Genomic DNA, 20,579 nt, shown 5'->3' with positions numbered 1-20,579 from the left:
ACAAGACATGAGGCAACAACTGAGAGCATCAAAAGGAGAACCAGACATGTTCACTGCTACAGCTGGAGAAACTGGACCTGTTTTACCAAATTAACTTAATTTCATTGACAGCTACCAGAGACTCCATTCGCTAAGAGTAGAGTATGGATTTGTCTCAGATTTGCATGAAATTTCCTCCAAAGATATTTGATCAACAAATTCTGTACTGCAAAAGCACCTTACCAAGCCTAATAAAATATATTTTCACACTGCCATGGAATGAAATTAGAAGACCACCTGGAAATCCCTCTCCCAAAATACCTGGGTATCAAAGCAGACACTTCTAGATAACACAGGAATCAAAAGAACTTAAGAGAAACTTAGATATTTTGAACAAAAATGAAAAAAAAATAATATCCAAAGCTGTGGTGTGAAATTAAGTTAGTAATTGGAGGGACATTTCTATTAGTAATGCTGATTTGGGAAGGAAGTAGATAGAAAATCAAGCACTGAGGGAACTAGATAAAGACCATTTTAAGCCTGTGTCAAGTGGGAAACAATGACTTACAAGAATTAAAATAGAAATCAGTAAAATCGAAAGGGGGAAGAATTCAAAACCATCCAATAAAACCAACTTTTATTGAAAGGCGTGATAATGATGGTGGAGCTATAGCCAGGATGGAGAGAAGATGCAAGTTACCAAGATCGGAAAGCTAGAGAATTCACTAGAGATCCCATGACAAAGGAGCACTGAAAGCATCTGCATGACCACAAATTTGGCAACACAACACAAATGAAACAAATCAGCTTCTAGAAAGATCCCAATTAACTAGACGCAGTCCGAACAGGCTTGTATCTGCTGAATACATTGCATCAGTGATTGATGACCTTAAAAACAAAAGAACTCACCAGATGGTAGTTTCTCCAATGATGTTTTTTAAAAAGATTTATTTGTTTGAAAGACAGAGTTGTGCACACAGAGAGAGTGTCCATCCAGTGGTTCACTCCCTAAGTGGATACAACAGCCAGAGCTGAGATGATCTGAAGCCTGGAGTAGGAGCTTTTGATGGGATTCCCATGTGACTGCAGGCCCCCCAGCACTCAGGACCACCCTGCGCTGCTTTCCCAGCTACCGCAGGAGGGAGGTGCATCTAAACTGGAGCAGCTGGGACTTGAACCAGAGCTCATCTGGGATGGCCGTGTTGCCTGTGTGACTTAACCCCATTATGTTGCCACTCTAGCCCTTGATTTCTGTCAAATATTTAAGGAAATACTTACAATCTCTTCCGCAGAACAGAGAAGGGACTGTTCCTTAACTCATAAGACCTGCATGATCTAATATAAAGAATAAATGAAGATAGGGAATTAAAATTTGATGAATAATACATTCCAGAAATAAGTTGACAAGCTAGTAATTTCCATGAACTTAGATTCAAAAATCCCCGATATCGTGTTGGCAGATATTTTGTAAAAAAAAAAAAAATTACTAAGTTGGGGGGGACCTCTCTCTCTGTTCTGCCATCAACGAGGTGGTGACACGGGAACAGATCATCACCTATCACAAGCACATCTAGGGGGGTGGGCTGCAAGAAGGGGGCTCTCCCGGCACTCAAAGAGATGCAAAAGTTTGCCATGCAAGAGATGGGGACTCCAGAGATGTGTATTTGATACCAGACTCAACAAAGCTGCCTGGGCCTAAGGAATAAGAAACATTCCACACCGCATTCCCCAATGAGCTTGTCCAGAAAACATAATGAGGATGAAGATACGCCAAACAAGTTCTATACTTTGGCTATCTATGTTCCTGTCAGCACTTTCAAAAATCTTTAGCCAGTCAATGTGGATGAGTCCTCCTGGCTTGGCCGTGCCTAGCCTTCGCTGCTGTGGACATCTGGGGGAGTAATCAGCAAATGGGAGATTTCTTTGTATATCTGCCTCTGTCTTTCTGCCTGTTAAGTAAAACAAACAAACAAACAAACAAACAAAACCCACCTAAATAAGAATTTAAAAATTATGTTTGACTGAAGGTATTGTCAGTAGGAAAAAAATGAAGAACTCTAGAGTGGTAAGAAATATTGGCAAAATGCATGTCTGATAAACGACTCGCATGCGAACTATGCAGAGAGCACTTGAAACTCAACAGTAATGAATCAACCCACATTATCTGAGAAGACGTTCCATTAAAGAAGACACACACAGCAAGGAAGCATGTAAAAGGATGACACCATTGTTTGCCGTTAGGAGATTGCAAATGAAAAGCATAGAGCGGCCATTGCATACCTACTGAGAGGCCTCAGATGCAAACATCGGCACCATGAGCTGCTGGTACACGTGCAGAGAACGGAGCTCCCATTCATGGCTGGTGGGAACGCACTATGGCAAGTCACTTCAGAAGGCAGTTGGGCCATTTCCTGCCGCACCATCCAGAATTCACACTCAGGGATCTTTACTCAAGTGATTGAACACTTATGTCTACACACGAACGCTCATAGTGGCTTTATTTATTACTTTAAAAAATAATGATCATTTAATTTGAAAGGCAGAGATACGAAGTGAGAATTTCCATCCATTGGTTTGCTCTCCAGGTGCCTATGACAAGCAGGGCTTGACCAGCAAGTCAGGAACCCAGAACTCTATTTGGATCTCCCACATGAATGACAGGGACCCAAGTTCAAGGACTAGCATCAGCTGCCTTCCAGGATGCTCATCAGGAGGAAGCTGGGCCAGAAACAGAACCCCCGAGAGGGGGCTTTGACAAGTTCAGGGTAAATTTATTTGGGTGCCAAAAAAAAAAAAACCCACTTACATCTACACAAAAATCCACACATGTTGTAGAAACATGGGTGGCTAGAGGAGGAGCTCAGGCTGGATGACTCCTGCCCACCCATGCCCACGGTGTGGCTCCCTGCCAACCCAGCCCCAAGGTATTGCTCCGTGATCCACAACTCCAGCCAAGCCAAGATTCGGCAGCTCCAGCCGAGCAGCTGCTGGACAGCTCCTCACCCAGCCTGGCCATTGCCAGGGTCTGAAATGGACACCCTCAGTTAAAGTGTCTTGCACAGCTCTACCCTGGCCAGGGGAGACCTGGATTGACAGCACCCAGGGAATTCATGTTTCTGCAACTCAGGTGGGCACACCCAAGGCCAGAGCTGGCTGCCCCCTATAGCAGCCTGGGTGGGCCTGCAGGATGGGTACCCATCTGTGCACCAGTCAGGCTCCCTCTCTCTCTGATCCAGCTGTGTGAGGTCTCCAATCACAGCCCCCATGCACTAGCAGCTCCTCACCCCTATCCAAGCAAGAAAAACCACACGTTCAATAGTGTTGAGAACCTGAAAATACCTACCCACAGTTGCAGGATGTGTCCCCTATGACCTTTAGGCCATTATAATAAATTACACTGGAGGCACACCCACCCCCATCACACATCTGACACCATTACACTTGATGCATGCTAGAATGGTCATGGAAGTGGGTGGTACTCAAACGACCCCACCCAACCTCATCCTGTAGGTCTCTGGCAGATATAATAGGTCGGGCTCCTTGTTTTCATGGCTTCTCACTTATGGTCATGTATAGTGATGGAGTACTGGGGTTTATCATATGCAGACATGGGGGTATAATGGAACATGCATCCCTGCATCCAAACGAAAGATGGATTCCCAATGAAACTGTTGGACATGTGTAGACAATAGGATACTGGACTGTCTGACATAGTCTGTACCAACAATATCGGGGTACACTTAAATAAGAGACTGATAGAATTATGATTCCCTATAAAGGACTACACTAATGTAACATAATGGGAAAAATCTGATGGGGGGGTGGGAGTTTGGGGGGAAATCCCAGCCTATAAAAGATGTACAACATAATTCAAAATTCAAAATAAAAAAAGAAGAAGAAGAAATGAACAGGCCACTGGAAGACAAAACTTAAAAAAATAAATAAATAAAAACAAAATAAAATAAAAGGTCGGCCTGACCTTGTGGACCAGGTGGATGGATTTTTGCTGTTGGAAGGTTTTCCTTAGATGGAGAGTGGTTTTTCTTTGAGACTTTTTTTTTTTTTTTTTGCATTTTTGCTTGTACCTGCATGACTTTGTTCTTGAGTTTTAAGGGCTGTTTTTTTTTTGGGGGGTGGGCTCCAAGCAAACCTCATTCCTGCTCATCTCTGCATCTTTCTTTTTTTTTTAAAGATTTATTTTTATTATTTTTTTATTGGAAAGGTGGATATACAGAGAGGAGAGACAGAGAGGAAGATCTTCCGTCCGATGATTCACTCCCCAAGTGAGCGCAACGGCTGATGCTATGCCAATCCGAAGCCAGGAGCCTCTTCCGGGTCTCCCATGCGGGTGCAGGGTCCCAAAGCCTTGGGCCATCCTCGACTGCTTTCCCGGGCCACAGGCAGGGAGCTGGATGGGAAGTGGGGCTGCCGGGATTAGAACTGGCGCCCATATGGGATCCCGGGCGTGCAAGGCGAGGACCTTAACCACTTGCGCCACCGCGCCGGGCCCCATCTCTGCATCTTGATGGCTTCACCTGGGGATTCTCTCATGGGTGGAGGGAAGAGTCCACCCTCACAGTAGCTGTCGTTCCCTCCTCTAAGCTGGCAGCAGCAGGAGAGGTCTCGAAGACTGAAAAACGGCATGCAAAAACTCCACATTTGCGGGCATGAGAATGAACTCATCTTTTAAAACATTGCTTCTACTTCCTTTAGAAAGTGCTGAGACAGAGATAGAATGCATGGACACTTATCAGAGACCCTCAGCAGCAGGTGCAAGAGCCAGAAATTCCATCTGAGTCTCCCACATGTGACATCATGTGCTCCCTTCCCAGGTGCCTAAGCAGGAAACTGGATCAGAAGCAAAACGGCCAAGACTCAAACCGGGGCTCCTGGAAGGAGGCCTGGAAGAAGCTCCTGACCCGTCCAACATATGGGATTCTGGCGTTGCAGGCAGCAGCTCTACGTGCTATGCCATGACTCCAGCCCTGAAACAGACTTTTCTTTTCAAAGCCAGGCCACGCACTCTGACTCACCCTCACAGGCTTGAGTTTCTAGCAATTGCTGCTGTATCCCTGTGACCCCTGGTGACCCAGTTAACCCTGTGTGAGTCACAGCCACACAAGTCTTCTTTCCCTTGGGTTCTCTGTCGCTGCTTACCACCAGTTTCTTATCTTCTCCCTTGGAATGCTTCACTGTACTTTGTAAGCAACTTCTGGCTGGATTTTGCTTCTGTACCCAACCAGGTGGTCTCTGGTCAGTGCTTTTGTGGCTCTTGTTTCATTGGCCTGTGAAGCTTCATTTCTTTTTAAGTACTTCTCTATTTATTTGAAAGGCAGAGCTACAGAGACATACACAGAAAGATCTTCCATCACTGGTTCCCTCCCCACAGGGCCACAATGACCAGGACTGGGCCAAGGCCCACGCCAGGAGCTGGGAGTTTCTTCCAGGTCTCCCACATGGGTGCAGGGGCCCAAGCACCCGGGTCATCCTCCGCTGCTTTCCCAGGTGCATTATCAGGCAGCTGATTATGAAGTGGAGCAACCGGGGACTTGAACCAACACCCATATGGGATACAGATGTTACAGCCACAACTTAATCCACTGCACCACATATTATTTTCAATACTTAATTTTTTTTTTGTGGTCAGTTTCTCTAGGCTTCTGTTTTTACTCTCTTTCCTAACTCTCTTAGAGTTGTGGGATTTTTTTTTGTTTGTATTCCTTTTCTTCCTCCCAAGGGCTAATAATCTGTGATAATGGCTCTATGGATTTTCAAAATGCTTATGAAGAGGTGAAATGAAAAAGTTGTGTGCCTTGAGGCTGGCATGGTGGCTGAAGTACTGACATCCCACCTGAGCGCTGGTTCTTGTCCCAGCTCCTCCACTTCCTGTCTAACTTTCTGCTTATGGCCTGGGAGAGCAGCAGAGCATGGCTCAAGTCCTTGGGACCCTGCACCTGAGTGGGAAACCCAGAAGAAGCTCCTGGTTTCTAGCTTCAGGTAGGCTCAGCTCTGGCTATTGTGGCCATTTGAGGAGTGAATTAGAGGATCAAAGATTTTTCTGTCTCTCCTCTCTGTAAATCTGCCTATCCAATGAAAATAAATAACTCTTTATAAAAAAGGAATTTCAAACAAATGTATATTTAAATTTCATCTTCCATTAGCTGCTTGAAGTTCTCTTGTGTATTTCTGTCCTAGACCCTGGTACCTATGAGTATTCTTCCTGTGGCCAAATACATGATAAGGTATTGCTGTGGTCTGGCTGGGTTCCAGTCCTCTTCTCTGTGCCAAGGGAGAATTTGAGGAGACAAGGATGCAAGTCAGTGGAGAAGCAAAGTTTACCTGCAGGCAATGTGGAAGCACTCACTCAGGAAGGTGGGTAGGCTCTCGGTCCTTATGTGGTGGAGAATTGGCTGGGCTGGGGTGTAACTGCCAGTGGGAAGGTGCTGAGATGGTGGGAACTGGCCAAGGTACTAAGTCTGCCCAGGGGCCAATTCCATGAAAATGTATTTGCCGAATGTCACTTGTTCAAGTAAACAAACAAATAAATCCAAATAAGGTGAAGGCAGCACTTGCCAGGTGGCCATTCTGCCAACTCTTGCCAGCTTAAGAAATACCTGTTTCCTTGCTAGTGCTACGGGTGTACTGCATCTAGCATGGGAGGGGCAGTTATGCCAGGCTCCAAGGAGTTCTGGGCGCTTCCAGGCACCAGGCTATTGCTCTGTTTCACAGGAGGCTGAATGGAGAACATTCCCAGTCACGGCCCGTCTGGGAGTGAGCATGGGGGCTCCCTGGGGCCTTGGCGAGCTGGCCGGCCCCCGTCCTGGTCAGCATGGGCTTAGATCTGGGATACCACACTCTGTCCCTCACCCTAGATGCATCTCATTCTGTCAGGTCAACCGTGTAACTGAGAGATGTTTCTTGTTTTCCTAACATGTGCATGCCTGTGTGTGTGCGTGTGCTCATGTGTGCGCATATATGTATGTGCGTTCATGTGTGTGTGAGACAACAGGGGCTCTGGGACATGGCCATCGTTCAGTGGAGTCCACAATATCCTCTTTGGAGATGGGAAGCTGAGGCCCCTGGCAGGTGACCACTCCATGGCTGTCACTCCGGGTCTGAGGGCAGTGGTATGAGATCTGCGCCCTGGTACGGTGACTTTCTATCCAGGCCACCTCCTGGGCAAGTGTTAGGAAACATCCCCTTGAGACAGGAGTCCTTGTTTTGAGCAAAGGCGAGCTGGAATTTTTGGCTCCAGGCCCGGGGCACCTTTGATGGGGCATCCAGTGGACTCTCAGCAGCTGCCACATCCACAGGGTCAGTGTCATTCACAGATGGGCACCAGGCCACAACGACTTGCCCACCTTCTCACCAGCAAATAGCAAGCAGTGCTAGAACCAGTTTCTTGCATCCTGGTCTGGCTGTCTTTGCAGTGCCCTGAGAGTCTACGTCTCCTCTGCTGGCACAGCAGACCCTTGTGGCTGAGCAGGTGATACCAAGGCCCTATTGGCTATGCTCGGGCTGAGAGCAGCCCAGCTTGGCTCAGAAGTGGACTGGATCATCTTTATCCTTCCGGGCAGAAGCTCTGGGCAGCTGCCACAGGCTGGGAGAAGCAGGAGGATTATTCAGGGAATCGGAGCTGAGGTCTGTGAGATGCCACCTGCCCTGGTACCGGGCAGAGTAGACAATTGGTTCTGGGCCCCTCTCTGGTCTGAGTCCCAGCATCTGACACTGGGCTCACCTTCCTGGGCACCGTGTACCCCAGAGGGTGGAAGGCTTGGGAGCAAGGGACAGAAGCCAGGGACATTAGGACTTCTTAGGCTGGATCTCCCTCTGAGGAGCTGCTCATGGAAGTGCTATGTGGAGACAGTTCCGGGGGAGTTCTTCTGGGACTTTGAAGGTGGGGTGACAGTAGTAGCAGAGCCCCCCCACCCTGGGGTGGGGTACAGAGTCAGGAGGAGACCGCGGGCTCTGCCCCAGCACCCAGCGCAATACTCTGCAAGATGGCCAGGCCCTGGCTGCCAAGCAGCAGTGGCTCTGGCCGGCTGGCTGGGGTATGGGTTAATGTGCTGCTGCATATTGCATGAGGCAGCTGCTGATGAAGCATACCGGCTTCCTTACTCACAGGCAGCCTCGCCTCGAGATTCAAAGCCCAGTGGGCTCCATTAGCCCTGCTTGCTCGGCAGGTCGATCGGCTCCGCAGGAGACCTCGGCACGGGCCCAGGCTCCATGCTGCTCCGGACACACCCCATGCCCAGGGAACAGCACGGCACAGCCATGTCCTACGAGGGAAGTCACGGGGTCACCTCCTTCCAGTCATCAAGGCCAGGCAGGTGTGCGACCCCTGCTTCTGAAGAGGTGACCCTATCCCTGCTCAGGCTGAACCCCGTCTGTCATCACTCCTGCTTCCGGCTCCTCCAAACCAGCAGTGGTGGGCACCTCCCTTCCCCATATTGATCCTCACTCCAGTTCCCAGCTGGCAATTGCAGGAGCAGGGGACAGCCCCTGTAGAGGCTTGGCGGCTGTTGGCCAGCTGGGTCTGTCCACCTGGCTCCTGCCCAGTCTGCTGCTCAGGGGTCAGCTCTCCAGCCAGAGTCTGAGTCAATAGCACCAAGGACGTGCTGCTGGCCTGACCCGCCTGGAGGGCTTTTCCTACAGCTTGCAACAGGTCAGGGTGCCATGGGCAGGAGGTGTACTCCGCTGGGGCTTGCCCTGTGTGGCATGCCTAAGAGCTGCTGCCCTATCATCTAGCTTAGCCCTCAGGCTCCTCGGCCCCGGCCAAGCTAGGGGCAGCTCCCACTCACCCTAGGAGCCTCAGCCCCTGCCCTCTTCTCACTCCCTGGAGCAGAAAGTAAGGCTGCACGCCATCCCCACTCAGGCCTTTCTGGCTCCTGGAGCTGGGCTGGGGACCGTGGACATGGAATGCCAGTACCCAGCTGGCACATATGGAAGGAGGTTGCAATCTGGCCCTAGTGTCCCCCTCCCAGCTGGGGACACGAGGACAAAGGTCCCCAATTCCACCAGTTCAGCATCCCCGGGATGGACTGAGGCAGACCAGGATCTGCCCCCCAATCCCTAGCCCCTACAGGAAGGCTTGGGACCGCAGAGCCCTGTCCTAGCCCAGGGTGAGGGTGGGGGTGTCCCAGTCTTCCCCTTCACAACCCTGCAGCCTGCAGTCCAAGGCTCTCACCTCCCTCTCCCAGCCCCTGTGCTAATAGGACGAGTGTCCATTAAGCCCGATGACAGGAACTGCCATTGAAGGGATGCCCTTTGATCGGGGGCAGCAGGAAGCACAGAGGTCAGGAAGAGCGGCCACTTCTTCCGACAGCTGCTGCTCAAGGGCGGAGCTCCTGGAGGGCCTGCTGAGCTGGCAGGTGATGGGCTGGGGCCTCCCGCAGAGGTGGCCAGCAAGCTCAGCAGCTCCCAAGGCGCCCAGAGCAGCTACAGGGAAGGGAGGGCCTGCTCCAGAGCCCCCTCTGATGCTCTTTCTGCCCAAGCACTCGGAGACTCCTGAATTTGGGGGTCCTGTCTTCCAACATGGACCTGCCAGGGGCTCCCAGCCTGCTCCTTAGCAGCCCTATCTCAGCTTTATTCTTACCATGTGCACGCTCCATCTTTGGGGCTTGCACTGCTTCCTGTCTGGCACAGCATGGGGACCCAGACTCCAAGCTGCACAGAATCTGTCGTCCCATATCTCCAGTGTGACAGATGTCCTTGCAAGCCTAGCATCCAGGCTGCCCACGCTTGGTCTGCCCGGCGTTGTCCTCCTACCTTTGGGAACCCAGTACTTCACAGGAGGCTGTGTGAACCCAAGGATGATGCCTTGCTGCCAGCTAGCTGCCCACTACCAAATGTGCAGTGGGTGAGGCCCACTGCAGGGGCATAGCAGAGGACGAGGGAACAGGAGGCTTGTCCTTCGTGAGAGGCTGCCGTGAGGTAACCTCTAGTCCCCTTGAGGAATGAGGCCAGCCCAGGTGTTGCCCATCACCCTTGGTGACTCTCCCAGCACCTGGAAATGAGCATCATTCATCCCAGCGAAGGCTGGATGCTGGTCACTGTGGTGGAGCGAGGGAACCAGACAGACTCAGCGTCAGGAGAGGAGATGCAGAGAAGGGAAAATAGAAGCCAACAGAGTGGAGTGAAGGAAACAGACCGAGAAAGCAGAGTGAAGGCAGAGCAGAGCCAGCAGGATAGAGAATGGAGGGAGCTGGCTGCCCTGGGGGCCATGGAGGGACTGGGAGTAGCTGATGCCCAGTGTCTTGAGGGTGCCATCACTGGGGAGCCCTGACCATTTGCAAGGGCTGTGCTGGGGGCCTGGACCTGTGTTCTGGGGCTCTCTGGACCCTCATCCTGCTGCTTTGATGGCGGCAGCCCAATGCGCAGAGCAGCCAATAGGGCAGGAAGGAAGGAGTTCTACCTCCCTTTCCTGGGCTAGGCAGACATGCCCTGCCCCCACCCTGCACCCCAGCAGCTGGTGGGGAACTCAGAGCCCAGCTGTGGAGCAAGGGTTGATGTCCCCAACAGGTTGACCTTGTTACTCCCCAGTCCAGGACCTGTACTGGACACAGGACCTGTACTGGACACAGTCCCAGGCACGCAGAGGTCAGGGCCGGCTCAAGGCCTCTCCAGGGAAAGATCTGTCCCCAGAGCCCATGGCATCATGGACAACCATGTGAGCAGCCACGGGCAAGGCCACCCCTGACTCACAGCATGGAGGAATACTCACTCGGCTGGGATTCTAGCTGTGGCCCTCACTGCCTGCTCGAGGTGGGGTTTGTGCCTTGGGGAGCTCAGCAGGGTAGGTGCTGGGCCAGCAGGTGCCACAGTACCGGCCTGGTGCATGCATCCCTGAGGCCAGTCAATACCTGGACTGCAGGCCAGCTCAAAGGGAGAGTCAGCAAAAGCAGCCTGCTGGGCTCGGGCCTGGTGGGAAGAAGGAGGACTCCCCGGGGGCAGGCGCCGGCCATCCCCGTTGGCTGCTGAGCGGAGTCGGCAAGACCAGCTAATGGTCCTTCATGGATGGCAGACAGCTGGGGCTTGCAGGCAGGCCCAGATCAATACCGGGGCGCTGATTTGCTGAGGAGGCTTTTATGAAGTTTAAGCAGAGTTCATTGTTAAATACTCTTCTGTTCAAAGGATGCGGGTGGCTGTATTAATTCCTTTTTTCTTTTACGGATCAATAATTACATTGCTGATTTGCTTAAAAGGCTCAGGTCGAGGGCCACGAGGCTTGCTACTCCAGGCAGCTCCTGGGCCATGAGGCGGGAAGCATGGTGGCCTGCGGTGACTCGGGGGTGATGGTGGGTGGTCAGCGTGGTGGGAGGCTTGGCCCTAACAGCTCAGGTTGCTCAGGGACAGCTCTGTACTCTGCGGACCAGGTGGACCCCACAGCCCTGGCTTCTCACGGCAGCTGTGCCCTTGGTCCTGCTCTCAGGGACCTGCCCAGAGGGGAGTTCTACTTTTTCCTGCTGCCCACCCTGCCTGTGGACCTAGAGGGGTTGGGAGAGGAGGAAGTGGTCAGAGTTGTGAGTGGAACAAATCAGCCAGGGGCCCAGGCACACACAAGGGTTTGGAGTGCCTACTGCCCATCATGTCTGGCATTGTCTTGCAAGTTTCCTCATGGTGGAAGGCCGGCGAGCTTGGGCTGTGTCCCCTGTGGCCACTGGCTTAGGGGTTACAGCACACATTGAAAGAAGAAAACCAGGCAGGGTGGTGAGCGACACAGCCAATGAATTCTTTCCCAGTATCCTTGTATTGATGTGGGGAGCCACATTGGCTGCCATTGATTAATGATGTCTGCCGAAGCCAGGGCAAGGGTAGGGGTGGTGCACTTGTCATGTATTTTGCTTCACCGTGCCATGGCATGCTCAGCAGTCAGAGCACTGCCCAAGTGGCTTGAGAATCTCCTAGTCCGGAGGTCTCCGACCTGACCCTGCCCGAGTCCACAGGTGCATGAAGTGGCTGTCAGGAGGCCATTATGAATTCTATTCTATCTAATAGCCTGCTCAGGAAATGGAAGGATCTAGTACAGATCATTAAGTGGGTAAAGGAATTTGACAACCTTTGATCCAAGGTGGGAAAATAGATGGCCTGAATTAATTCTTGGGCCTGCGGAAGGAAGAGGAATCGTCCTTCAATAGCTGCAGTGGGCAGGGAGCTCAGCCCCCAAGAGACACATTCTGGGACAGGGGAACGGTAGCTGGGACCTGGGGATTACAAGGGTTGGGGTCTGAGGGTTGAGGTCTCCAGGCTGACTCCCACCCCTGTCCACACCCCGGCCAGGGGTTAGTTCTCTGGCACTGTGCACATGTGCGGCAGGTGCCCACAGGGGAGAACTCTGAGTCCCTATGTTCATGTCACAGTGACCCCTGAGGGGAGGCCAGGGTCTGGGCCCCGGCGCAGGAATACCACACCAGGTTCAGTGAGGCAATGCCAATCACATTCATTTCCATCTGGGCTTCCGACCTGTGTCCACGTGGCCCAGGGCTTCCTGCCCAATACAGTCCCCAGTGTGCTCATAGCTGCATAGTCTGGGCTTCTCCAATCCTATTGTCCCACCAATAGGACAGCCTGTACCTCACCAGTGTTCCCAGGGTCTGAAGACTGTACGCCATCCTGCCCCAATGAACAGCAGACACGAGAACAGGTGTTGCCAGCCGCATCTGCATGTACTGGCCACATGCCGTACCCAAAATGGCACCGGCCGGAAAAGCCACACCTTGGTTCCTGGTGGAGAGTTACGTAGCTTTCACGGTACTGCGCAGGCGCCTAGCGCATGCACAGTGAGCTGAGGCATGGCCGGCGCATGAACACTGGGACTGACTAATCCAGTCGCCCAGGACCCTGCGTAATCATGACGCCGACCTATCATCGGTGGAGGCGGGGCCAGTCAACACATAAGAGCAGACAGCCTGCCGGGGTCGGAGCCCTTTCCTCTTCATCTTGGTGCGCGCAATAAAGATTACTGCAGAAGACTTCACTCGCGTCTGCCTCTTATCGCCAGACGATAAGAAACGTGGGCGCGACAAACAGGGACATCCACAGGACATGCAGATCAGGGGACATTTTTTTATCGAGGGATGTTTGGATCCTTAAAATATCCTTCCAGGGTCATATAAAATCATCAACTTAAGCAATGTTAAATATCAGCTTTCTGGGATTGGTGTTGTGGGGTAGTGGATAAAGCCGCTTCGTGTTGGGTCTGCATCCCAGTTGATTCACTTCCCACTCAGTTCCCTGTTTCTGGCCCGAGAATGCAGTGGAGTGTCCTGAATGTATGTGGGAGACCCAGAAGAAGCTCCTGGCTCTTGGCTTCACAGCCTCTCAGCTCTGGTCACTGCAGCCATTTGGGGAAGATCTGTCTGTGTTTTTCCTTCTCTCTATTTGTAATTCTACCTTTCAAATAAAAAGAAATAAATCTTTTTAAAAATAATAAATTCATTTTATTTTTGATGATGTGGACGTAGTTGAGAGGGATGCATACCCATGTAGACCACCAATCAGAGTGGAGAGAGCTGAGGAGTGGATTCAACCTCGCTTCTTCCTCTGGTATTTGAGAAAAGTGGAGAGAGGAGGAGGGAGGGCTGCTCCCGGCTACCCAACTACATCAGTACCCAGGAATGGGGGAAGCCACCTGCTTTCATCCCAGGGTCCCCAATGTGGAGCACGCTTAAGTGGTTTTGATAGTTCTGAAGTGCTGTTGATTTCATTACTTCAAGGTTGAGAAAATCCTTCCAAGGTCCACTGGCTGACACAGTGGACTATGAGTCTCGACTCATCCAGACACTTGTCTGGGAGAGCTGTCGAATGTGTTCTGCCCTGCATGAACCTATATGCCTTCTGCAGGCCTCAATGACCTGGTTGTCATGTCCCCCATGGTCATCCTGTCATGCTGTCCACCACACAGGCCTCAATAACTGTGGAAATCTAGTTCTGATACATGTACTCCACGGTCAGACCATATATCCTTTGATTTTCACCATGGTTGGAGTTCTGAGTCCATTGATCCAATTAGGAGGTTTCCCCAAAGAGACCTTGCCAGAGATGAACCCACCCTGACTCCATCACCCACATCTCAGCCTACACACACACTGGTGGTTGCAGTCACCCGGTCAGTTCTGTCCCCAGCCCCATCTCATACATAAAACAATGGGTGCTGTGGCCCAGCCTAACCCTACCCATCACACACTCAGCCCTCATGTACACCAACTGCAACTGTAGCCTAATAGGAACAACCCACAATAACCCCCACTAGACTTGCCCCCAGCCCTGGTTCTCATGTGCACTAGTGGGAGTTGTGGCCCATCGGAGAGGTGTTCACAGTTTTCCTAACCTGGCTCACGGACCAATGGGTGTTGTAGTCTGTCCCCTTTTCCTCACCCCTGCACCACCCGGGGTCCTATGTATTCAGGTAGGAGCTGTGGTCCAGACTGATATGGCTTGCCTCCCCTTGGCATCCACCAGCAGGTGCTGCAGCCTGGTTCGGCTTGGCTTGCCCCAGTTCCAGCTCACGCTGGTAGGTGCTACAGCCTAGCCCAGCCCAGCCAGCCCCCAGTCCCATCCCTCATGTGAACTGGTTGGTGTTGGGGATTAATCAGGCTTCTCCTGCACTTTGTCCTAGTTCTTACATCTGCCAGTGGGTACTATGAACTGAGCCAGCCTGGCCTGCTCCCAGACCTGATCCACACATGTGCCAGTGGGTAACCTGGCTTGGTCTGGGCTGTTCCCAAACATGGTACTTGCACTCACCTGCAGGGACTGTGTCCTGACAGAGGAGTTCCCCAAGCTCCTCTGTGTGGTCGCCTTCCGGTTGTGAATCTTGTGCACACTGGTGGGTCCTTGACCCAATCTGACCTGGCCCACTTCCTGTCCTGGCAGGAACATGTCCTTGTCTGACTGTCCCACACCCATTCCAGCTCTTACTGTTGGAGGCTACAGCGCTGCCATGCCTGATTCATCCCGACACAATATGGCCTTGTGTGGTTCATCAGGTGCAGAGACTTAGTCCAGTCTGTCCTACATCTGCCCTGGCTCTTGTGCACATCAACAGGTGCTGGAGTCTAGCCCAATCTGGCCCACCCCAGACCCAGTCTACACCCTTCCTGAGGGATGCCACAGCCATGTCCAGCCCAGTTTGTGATTCCCATCCCTGCTCCCATGCTCATTAGTGGACCCGCAGCCCAGCTGGGATATCCTCTTAGCTCTCTAACCAGGCCTGCTCCAGCCACAATCTTGTCTTGGAGGGGGCAGGCCAAACACTACCCACCCTTGTTATGGCACAAGCAGGACCCTGCCCACAGACTGAGTGCCCCAAGCTGGACTCAGGCCGGCTCCCCTCCGAGAGGCTGCATGCCTGTGCCAGGGCTGAGAGTGAACCAAGGCTGACCAGGGGTGGCCAGGGGTGTGCACGGCCTCAGAGAGCCCCTGGGCTCTGGAAGGCCCTGGACTCCAGTGAGGAATGTCACAGGCATTGCTGCACTGGGAGCTAAGCTGGCGTGGGGGTGGAATGAGGCAGTGGGGAGCCAGGACACAGTGGGAAACCAAGTCAGCCAAGGGGAGAGCGATGAGAGTGTCATGGCACAGCAGGTGCAGTGGCTGCCTTGGAGGAACTGGCATGGAACCCCATCTCCGCTTCCCTACTGGCTTCTTCCCAATGTCCCGGGAGGCAGCAGGGGGTGACTCACATGCTGGGGGCCCTGTCACTTCTGTGGGAGACCAGATGGAGCTCCCAGCTCCTGCCTTCATGCTGGCCCAGCCCAGGTGGTACAGCAGTGATATGGAGATTGGCTCAGTCTCTCTCTCTCTCTCTCTCTCTCTATCTGTCACTCTGCAGTAAGCTTTGGGAAGGAGCCAAGCTTCTCCCTTCTCCCCAGCTGGGTGGCCTGGGCCTTTGCCACTCCCAGGGTCTTCATGTGCAGAATGTGCTGGCAACAGGAATCTCTCCAGGGTAGACAGAGGTGGGACAAAGGGGTTGCATAGAGCACCCTCCACTCCCTGCCCCATCCCTGGGGTGTCCCCTGGCCTCCTAGTCTCCACCTCCCCATGAGGCGGATGGCTCAGCAAGGGTAGAACCATGATGGGCACTGGGACCTTTCTCCAAAGGCAGCCTGGGCTGGGCCACACATATCCTAAACATGCAAGGATGCAACTCCATTAGTCTAGAGTGCGGGCACAGTGGCATCCCTGAAGCCAGCAGCCTGCAAATGGAGTTACTTCTTACAATTATTCTCCAACCAATGAGATAAACCCTGCAGCCTGGGCGTATGAGGTGGTGTGAGGCCACTGGCAAATCAAATCAGGGACCTGACTCCTGGATTTGTCACTGGAGTCCCATATGGTGTGGGGCTCAGCAGGGGACATGTTCAGGTCCTGAAGACACAGGGACCTGAGCCCCATTAGAAGGGGTCATGGGCCGAGCTCCGCCAGGGCCCAGCCCCACACCGACAGGCACCGTTCCAGCAAGGGTGCTCCCCAACAGACCACATAGAGCAGCATAGTCAGCTCAGTTCCGAAGACTTAGATGCTCGTCCCTCCTCGCATGCTCACAGTGGCCCCCGAGGGAGTGCCACAGTCGTGTCTATTCCATCAGCACCCTGGGGGCACCGCACTCTGGGTATGGTGGGCAGAGTGTGTGCAAGGGGACAGGCCGTGAACAGGCAGACACACACACATGTACACGTCCAGCCTCTGAGAAGGGACTGACCCAAGAGTGCTAGGCGGACTGGGCAGAGGACGGCCCCCAAGAGGAACGTCTGAACAGGGGTTGGAATGAGTTGATCTAAACAGCAGGTTCTGTGTCTGCCGCTGAGGCCCCTCTGGGAACAAGAACCAGGGAGGCCAATCAGGGCCGCGTGCTGAGCAGTGCAGGAGATGACTGTTGGTGTCCTGTGAGAGAGACCGCGTCGGAGGATGGGGCTGGCAAGAGTTGTATGGTGTTGGAGAGGCGATGAGCAGGGACCTCGGCAGGCAGAAGGGGTGGCTGGTGCGGGAGAGGGGATGCATGGTTGAGAGCAAGGGAGCAGAGCAAGGAGGGGACTCCAGTGATGGCCCAAGGGCCCAGAGGAGACCAGGTCCAGGTGAGGGTGAGCAGGGACATTCTGAAATGGGCAACAGGCCATCCTGGACCTGGAGGTGTGTGCACGGGAGGGGTGGGGAGGATGAAGTCAACAAATGGGGTCTCAAGCTGTTTTTATCTGAGTGTGGGAGAAGACAGCTGGATGGGGTCCTGGTCCCTGGCTAGCAGGTACTGCGGGTGGAAGGGCGTGCAGCTGGCACGAGAGCCAAGCAAAGGAGAGATAAGGCCCAGGATGGGGTCAGCGAGCCCCCGCCAGGGCCTGCAGAGCCAGCAGGAGCGCAGAGGGGCCGTGCAAGAAGTCCGGCGATGGGGGAGGGGTACAGAGGGCGCTTTCTTGGTAGGGCGTGTGCCGTGAGCGCTGGTTGGAGGTCAGGGCTTTGCCCAGGCAGCTCCACACAGTGCCCTGTCCGGTGACCCCAGGACGTGTGTCCTTCTGACTCCAGCAGGGTGGGGCTGGGCGCCCCTCGAGCCTTCTGCATCTTTGTGCGCCCGGCTTAGCCAGCACTCAGCTGGCAAAGCCGGGCGCTAGTTCCGCAGCGGCTCGCGTTAAATCCAATCAGCTTGGACGTTTTCTTATCTCGCCCCGGGCTCCGGAGCGCGCTGCTGGTTTGGCTGTGTCTGCAGGGGCCAGATTAGGATCGGGTCGATATCTGTTTTATTGTCCTTCCACACCAGCGGGCGGGTGTGATCGATCGCCTTGGCGCTGCCGATAAGGGGGCTCGTCCAGGTCAGACGTGGCCTGGGGCGCCGAGCGCTGGCACCCGCCGCCTGACTGCGCCGGCTGCACCGAGCTCTGCGCGGATCTGCGCTGGGCAGCGGCGAGTAGGGACAGAGCAGCAGCCCCAGGCACTGACCTGGTAGCTGCGCAGAGGGAGTGGAGGGGTCGCCCAGGAGGGCTTCCCGGTGTCACTTGTTGAGCGTGTCCCAGGCCGGAGGCTGGACCACCCTGGCTGGGCCTGGAACTGGCCCAAACCCGGTAGAATTTGGGGCCCAGCAGCGTGGGCAGTGGAGAATCGGGGTGTGGGGTCACTTTTGCGCGAGTGCGCTCTGCGCCCTGACCAACCAGCCGCGTTAGAACCATGGCCACGTGCTGCCTTCACGTGATCTGTTGCACTCGCAATCTGTTTTAGCCCACTGCCTGCAGCACAAAATCTGTCCCCATCTCTGAGGATGTTGGCTGAACCCTTTGGGAGCCCCTGCATTTGCCCAGCGCCAGCGAGGCGGCATTGCACGTGGGACTTATCAATGGTTACAGAACTCCCGAGAGAGACAGAGAAAAAGAGTGGGGAGAGATGAGACGATAGAGACTTTTATACCCATTTCACAGATGAAGACCTTAAAAACTCAAAACCTCCCAATCCTTTGGCACGTTTGTCGCTGTCGCTCTTCCCGTGCTTCCACCAAGGCTTACCTCTCTTCCGGGTGGACCTGGTCTCCTGCCCCGTCCAGCCCGGCCACCGTCCTGCGTGGAGCCCTGCAGTGTGGTTCTAGGAGTCTGCTCCTCCACAGGCCAGAACGGGCGCCCTTCTACCTGGTCGGGGTCATCCAGATGCGGTTAGGGCAGGTGAAGGCTGCTGGGGAGCCGGCTGTGAGGAGGCTTTTGGGGTGCGGGGGCTGCGGGGGGAAGGGTGGGTTCAGCCTGATCTCCTCCCAGCCAGGGCACGTGGGGACTTGGGACCCAAGGGGTGGCCGCCAAGGGAGACACTGTTTTTTTTCTCGCACACAAAGGCCCCCTGTGGAGCGGATGTAGAGGCCTGGCCTTTCCACCCCAGGGTTGTGTCCCCTTGCAGAGGCCCCTCTCTCCTTACCCTGCCCCTCCCAGCTGCCTCTCTAGCTGGAACCAGCTCGTCCATTAGTTGTCATAGCAACCCCGCCTAGGGCCGAAGTCATTCTCTAGAAGGGGGCCTGTGCAAATTATGGCATTACACCAACTTATTGCCGATCTTTTTAATTAAAACATTTTGCTTTCAACTCAGCTAATGGCAGAGATCAGTAAACAGGGGGAGATTGAATTACTTGATACCAAAGCTGCCGCCCCAGCTCTTAACAGGCTTGATTCCTGGTGGGACGGTGGGGGCGGGGGGAAGGAAGAGGGAGGCTCTCATAGCAGGTGGGCCTGACCCCAAGAGGTAAGCAAACCAGAAGGGAAAGGTGAGCAGCTACAAGGCTTCAAGCTCTTGAAGGACGCCCTGCGAAGTGCAAGAGTTATGGCTACAATTCTGTTTCCAGGAACTCTGATGTCACATGGCATTTCTTCCTAATTAAATTGCCTGCTTTGACACCTGGACAGAACTGGGTGTCTGTCCCTGGGTGTGGCTGAGTGACGGCCAACAGAGTCTGGCTTCTTTGCTGCGATGATGGGTCCCCTCCCCCCAGGCAGTTAACATCCTTGGACAAAAGCCCCCAGGGAGCACTTCCCCTGGGCGGTCTGGAAGCGGCAGGGACCAAACAAAGGCCCCCCCAAGAGAAGGTCCCTCCCAGCTGGGGTCACCCAGGGGACTGGAGCTCCGCTTTCGGCTGCTGGCAGCTGCTCCTCCAGGCTGCCCTGGGCCCTCGTGGGTCCTGTGGCTAACATTTCCTATTGATGAAAACCCACTTCCTTCCTCCGGGTGGTGGAGGGCGGTGGCTCCCACCGATGAGGACACCCGTGGGCCCGCACTGGTGTATCCGCGTTCGAGACCTGACCCAGCTCTTGATTCCAGTTTGCTGGAATGGCACACGGAACCAGGTTCCCCTGGGTCCCTGGGATCGAATTCTCAGCTGTGTCATCCTCCGGGGAGTAAACAATAAACCATGGATGGTAGCTCACTCTGCTCTCAGGCAGATAGACAAGATGTTACACACCTTGCTATATGTGTGTGTATCTGGGTGTAGAAAAGGTAAGTGCGTGTTCTGTGTGTACACGTGTGTTTGTATGTGCATGTAGGTATAAATACAAATGTCCGTGTGTTGTATATACAGGTGCGTGTGTAGTATGTGTGCATATCTACTTCATGTTGTATGAGCGAGTGTGTGTTTAGCATGAGTGTATATGTTATATATGTGTGTATTTGAGTGCATGTTGGTGTATATGTGAGTATATGCACGTGTATGTGAGGGTGTGTTGTATGTGTAAGTATATATTGGAGTATGTGTGTGAGTTTATATATGAGCGTGTTGCATGTATCCATGTGTAAGTGAACACGTGTGAGTTATATGTGAGTGTGTGTTGTGTGTATCTGAGTACTGTGAGTGTGTAGTATGCATAACTGAGTATTTGAGTGTGTGTGAGTGTGTATGTGTATTATTGTGTGAGTATACATGAGTGGGGTGAGTGTGTGTGTGAGTGTGCATTTGAGTATGTGTGAGTGTGTGTTTGAGTGTGTATTTGAGTATATGTGAGTGTGTGTGTGTAATCGTGTGAGTATACATGAGTGGGGTGAGTGTGTGTGTGAGTGTGTATTTGAGTGTGTGTGAGTGTGTGTGTATTATCGTGTGAGTATACATGAGTGGGGTGAGTGTGTGTGAGTGTGTATTTGAGTATGTGTGA

Source organism: Ochotona curzoniae, unplaced genomic scaffold (assembly GCF_017591425.1).
Source record: "Ochotona curzoniae isolate NIBS_2020 unplaced genomic scaffold, NIBS_Ocur_1.0 scaffold_4763, whole genome shotgun sequence".
Lineage (NCBI taxonomy): Eukaryota > Metazoa > Chordata > Mammalia > Lagomorpha > Ochotonidae > Ochotona > Ochotona curzoniae.
Note: the sequence above shows the minus strand (reverse complement) of the source record.